Source organism: Zingiber officinale, chromosome 5B, assembly GCF_018446385.1.
Source record: "Zingiber officinale cultivar Zhangliang chromosome 5B, Zo_v1.1, whole genome shotgun sequence".
Lineage (NCBI taxonomy): Eukaryota > Viridiplantae > Streptophyta > Magnoliopsida > Zingiberales > Zingiberaceae > Zingiber > Zingiber officinale.
This window is the reverse complement of record NC_055995.1, coordinates 24,223,980-24,230,121: the sequence shown is the minus strand read 5'-3', so window position 1 is coordinate 24,230,121 and position 6,142 is coordinate 24,223,980.

Here is a 6,142-nt window from a genome sequence, read left to right as displayed (position 1 = left end):
ATACAACGGAGAAGCCTGCTGAATTAGGGGTTGCGCTCAAGGTTAGTAATATTTACCAAAACACCCTTGCTAGTAGTAGTTTAAAATATGTGCATGTTAATTTGGATATATCTGAAAGTATATGTGAAAATAGTGTACATGACAATACTTGCGAAAATACCCCTAGGATATTTTCTGATAAAACAAATATAATTAATTCAGAAAATACAGAAAATACCCTAGGATATTTTCTGATAAAACAAATATAATTAATTTAGAAAATACAGAAAATCTGAAAATAATTAATAAATCTAAAAATTTGAATTTAAACCTAAACAAATTTGAAAATTCAAACAAAAAGGATGACAAGGTCAATATCAAATTGTTTAATAATCTAGACAATATCAATCTAGAAAATTCTATCCAAGATAATTTAATTAACAAAAAATTAAATTTTAATGATAAGACTTATTTAATAAATTCCACTAATTATATCAACTTAAAAGGTAAAGAAAATATAAGGATAAAATCAAACACTTTGATAAAATCAAAACGGAAGTTAACAAACTTAAAATTAAATGTTAAAGATAACATATTAAACAAAAATAATCTAGAAAAATCAAAATTAACAATTAATAAAAAGTTAAAAGATAAACCCTTAAAGAAATATAATTCAAACAATTTAATTAACTCAAAAATAAATAAAAACCTAAACTTTAAAAATAAGCTACTAAAGAAAGATAAGTCAATTAACCCAATAAAATTAAAATTGAAAGAAAATTTAAATATTAAATATACTCTTTTAAAGAAAGATAATTTGACCAATTTAATTAATTCAAAATTAAAAACTTAAATTTAAATTCCAAATTAAACATTAAAACTTAACTAAAACTAACTTTAATTATACAAGAAATCTTAAAAATAAAAATCAACAATTTAGGGGAAGGCTCCAGAATAGCTGGCACCTCCAAAAATAATTTACCCGGTAGGGTACCCAAAAACCAACCTACCTGGTAGGGTAGTTAGGAATAGAATAAACAGGGACAAAAGTTTAACCTGACAAGTAGTACTGGTGAAGTTTTGGATGATAGTACGTTGGGGAAGCTTGGACATCGCATGTCTAGAAAGATATGGCTTCGATCTGGTGCATTTGGCCAAGTGGAACTGACCGAAGCTACCCCTTACGGATCCTAACTAGGTAGACCAAGGTTTAGTACTAAGCTCCGTGGATAGGACTATTCGGAAAACCTCGAAGGGTTGGTTACTTCTAATAATGTCCAGGTGACTCACCAAGCTTAGAAGTTTATCCGAAGAATGCCTATTTGTTGAGACCAAAGCTAAACCTGAATCTAACACAAGTTAAACCAAACTCTGTAATTAAATCTAATTCATCTCATAAAATTATAGAATTCCCTGATTGATAATCTAGATCGGGTGAGATGAATAAGGATCAAATTAATTTTCAAATTAAATTAAAATTAATTTTCAAATTTCAAATTAAATTAAAATTGATTAAAATTAAATTTTGAATTTCAAATTGAATTTCAAATTCAAATTATAATAACTTTAAAAACTATTTTAAAAATTCTTTAAAAATCATTTTAAAAATTCTCAAAAAAAAAAAACCTATTTTAAAAATTCTTTAAAAACTATTTTTAAACCTCTTTAAAAACTATTTATAAAAACTCTTTAAAAACTATTTTTTAAAATTCTTAAAAAAAAAAAAACTAATTTAAAATTTTTTTAAAAACTTTTAAAAATTCTTTAAAAATTATTTTAAAAACTCTTTTAAAAATCATTTTAAAAACTTTTAAAAATTATTTAAAAATTATTTTAAAAACTCTTTTAAAAATCATTTTAAAAACTGTTAAAACATTTTATAAATTATTTTAAAAACTCTTTTAAAAATCATTTTAAAAACTTTTAAAAATTCTTTAAAAATTATTTTAAAAACTCTTTTAAAAATCATTTTAAAAACTTTTAAAACATTTTAAAAATTATTTTAAAAACTCTTTTAAAAATCATTTTAAAAACTTTTAAAAATTCTTTAAAAATTATTTTAAAAACTCTTTTAAAAATCATTTTAAAAACTTTTAAAAATTCTTTAAAAATTATTTTAAAAAAAACTCTTTTAAAAATCATTTTAAAAAACTTTTAAAAATTCTTTAAAAATTATTTTAAAAACTCTTTTAAAAATCATTTTAAAAACTTTTAAAAATTCTTTAAAAATTATTTTAAAAACTCTTTTAAAAATCATTTTAAAAACTTTTAAAAATTCTTTAAAAATTATTTTAAAAACTCTTTTAAAAATCATTTTAAAAACTTTTAAAAATTCTTTAAAAATTATTTTAAAAACTTTTAAAAATCATTTAAAAAATATTTTAAAAATCATTTTAAAACTATCTAAAAATTTTGTATCATTTTGAAAAATTCTTCTTATTTTTTTCACTATAATGAAATAGTAATAATAAATTGTTTCTATAGATTATTTTCACTTTAAAAATTATTATTTTGACTTTAAACTCATTTTTAATCTTAAACATCATTTTAACCTTAAAATTAATTTTTAATTTGACTTAACTAAAAATTAAATCTTAAAATAAAACTTAATATTGAAATTACAATTAAAATTAAAATTTTTTAACTTAAACTTAAAATTAAACTTAAACTTAAATTAACCACTAATATTAATTTAAATCTAAAATCAAAACTGAATCAAACATATGTTAATTGACATAAAACATATTATAAAAATCATTTTAAATTCCTTTTAAATGCTGTTTTAGAAATCCCTTTAAAATTTTTTTTAATAATAATAATAATTATGACTAACACTTTCATTGACCAGCTCAATCAAGTAATATGAAATTTAAATTATTTCACTAAGTATTAAATTATTAAATCAAGTAAAAACTAATCAATAAATTATTGATAATGCTTAACTGTTATTGAATTAATAAAATCTTATCTTATTTAACCTTAAACAAAAGTTAAGCATCTGAATCTAAAATTAATTAATTAATCAAATTCAAATAAACAGTTATACCAAGGATACAGAGATAATAATATATGTATTAGACAAATGTGTTAGGGCTTTGAAATTTAACACAACCAAACCTTAGTATTAAAGGGGAGATATTAAATTAAGGGGAGTAACCAATTCAGGGGGAGGTTCAATTTCTTTTAAATCCCCTAGAAAAATTAATAAATAAGGAGGATTAATAAATTAAAGGAATATCAAATTCAGGGGGAGGTTTATTTTTTAATTATCTCCTTAAGTGTTATTTTTTAATCTTCTCTTTAGAAAATTCTACCTCATTAAAAAAAAAAAAAATTACTTTGAACATTTTTAGCAAATATTTTCAAACTTTTAAGTATCAAGTTCAGGGGGAGAAATAAAACTAATTCAGTTTTTCAAATCGAATTTTAAACTTAATTTTGAAAATCAAAGTTTAAAAACAACTTGTTTAAAATTGTGAAATTTTTTACAAAAATTTGAAAGTTTGAAAGGTTTTGAATCTAATACTTTTAAACTTTGAAAATTTGATTTTGAAAAACAAATTTTACAAAAACATTCTAAAAATATGATCTTACTTTTACCAAACTCCTTTGAAAACTAAAAGTAAAGATTTAAATTTAATTTAACTTTACTTTGAAAATTGTCCTGCATCTAGTTCTTAACATTTGATTTTACTTAGTTTTGACAATTTGATTTGAAGGTTAAAATTTTACAAAAATTATTTTACAAACTAAGCTTCTCAAAATCATTTTCCTTGATTTTGAAAATTGAATCTTTTACAAACTTCGTGTTGAAAAATAAATTTCAATTAGTTTTGAAAAATAGATTTTTCAAACTTAGCTTTGAAATTTTGGTTTTGAAAACTTATGTTTGAAAAGCGTTTCAAAGTTGAAACCTGTTTCAAAGCGTTTCAAAGTTGAAATTTAATCTTGAAATTTAGACCTTATACACTTATGTTTGAAAATTAAACTTAAAAGTTTTCAAATCTTTATACTCCCCCCAGTCAACTTGATCTTTTCTTGGATTTTAAAATTGTACTTTTGTCCTTGAATCCTGAACCAAACTCAGTTATTTTTCAAGATTAAGTGTTATTATTTTAAGTAACTCTACACTATGATTGTTTACCCTTGTTTTTTTGATGAATGCCAAAGGGGGAGAAGGGTTAGGTGGTTAAGTTAGCTAAACCAATTTGAAAACACAAACTAACTTTAAAACCACACAAATGCATGTTGTTTTAAGGGTTAGGTGGTTAAGTTAGCTAAACCAATCTGAAAAACACAAACTAACTTTAAAACCACACAAATGCATGGTGTTTCGTACATATGCTTTCACTAACTTAACCAGGTTGTCATTCCATCAAAAAGGGGGAGATTGTTGGTGCGGGTAGCACTAACGGTCTAACCCAGGTTTTGATGAATGACAAATAGGTTAAGTTAGTTGTGTTGTTGTCTGATACTTTGATCGAGTGTGCAGGAGAAGTCCAGACAGGTCGACGGGCTGACCGGATAGCTGGCGAGAAGTCCAAGCGGGTCGACGGGCTGACCGGACGCTTGGCGAGAAGTCCAGCTAGGTCGACGGGCTGACCGGATAGCTGGCGAGAAGTCCAAGCGGGTCGACGGGAAGTCACTGGAAGGGAGTGACTGCGAGGACGCGTTCCCGGGAAAGGAACATTAGGCGTCGATCCGGATTAGATCCATTTCGGATATCTAAGTCGAGATCGTGACTAGATTCGGTCTCGGAAAGACGGAATCTAAGTCATACTTTTTATATCTATAAACTGTGCTAACACTTTGTTTGCAGGTACATTTGCCTCGGACTAATCTTTTCTTGCGAGAAGGACTGTCCCGGAAGGATCCGGGCGCCCGGAGGCAAGTTTTATCCCCAGGACGACGTTGACACTTGGAGCATGCTGGTTGGGAGTGTTACGTCACATTCCAGGCGCCCGGAAGGGATCCAGGCGCCCGGAGCAGCATATAAAAGAAGCCCCAGGCAGGATCTTCAAGAAATCAGTCTTCTGAGAACTCTAAGTCCAATCACTCTCTGCTGCTCTGCGCTCCAACGACGTTCACAAAGCTCCGACGACTCACTCCGACTCTCTTTTTAATTCATTGTTTATCGGTTAGCTTTGTTTTCTTTCCTTTCATTAGCAATATTTGTACGTAAACTGTAATTATCCGAATTGCTAGTGAATTTCCCAACGAAAGTACTCAAGGAGTACGGGCCTTCGAGTAGGAGTCGTCACAGGCTCCGAACGAAGTAAAAATCAACAGTGTTCATCTCTTTACTTCTTTACTTTTCCGCTGCGTCTTAACTCGAGATTTTCGAATCGATATTCACCCCCTCTCTATCGAATCTAACGGTCTTACAGAATGACCTTGGGATCACCCTCTGATTGTAGTTCTGCTTCATCCTCTAGCGGTAAGCCATCTATCGTACACCGACTTTACCACGCGATTCATCTACCAAGTCCAGCTCCAGCAGCCTCCGCTTGGCGTTATCTTCATCGTAGTGTTGTACCCGGTCGGATTCGACTCTGACTTCGACGGGGACAATCGCTTCACCACCATACACCAGGTGGAAAGGAGTTGCCCCGGTCCCTTTCTTAGGAGTCGTGCGGAGCGCCCACAACACACTGGGGAGCTCATCGACCCAGCTGCTATTACAAATCGCAAGTGTATGGTTACATCGTCAGTAATAAAAAGATATCGTATCCACAGGGACTGTTGATTAAGCACTAGTTAACTTCGCACGGTGAATTATCTAGACAAACGTAAGATTGGTTAGGGAAGAAAGTAAGACAAAGAAAAGAGAAATGAAAGAAAGAAAAGAGCGTAAATGAATGAAGGGGAATAGATGGTAGGGTTTCGATTTCCTTGTAATGCTAGGTGATGATACATAGATTGCTTAGTTCCGATCCTCTATGTTCATGCTCTTATAGGAAGTTAGATTCATTATTGACTCTCCCCTGCAGTGGATAAGCCGACATGATCTACTACCCCGTATCCTCTGCTACTAAATGGTAATGATCCCCATGAAGTCCATTTAATGGGGCAACCCTGTCACGATGTTCCGCGGTCATACACCATATAAATACACTAACACACAATAACATAGAAATAGAAATAGAGATTACGCCCGATCCCC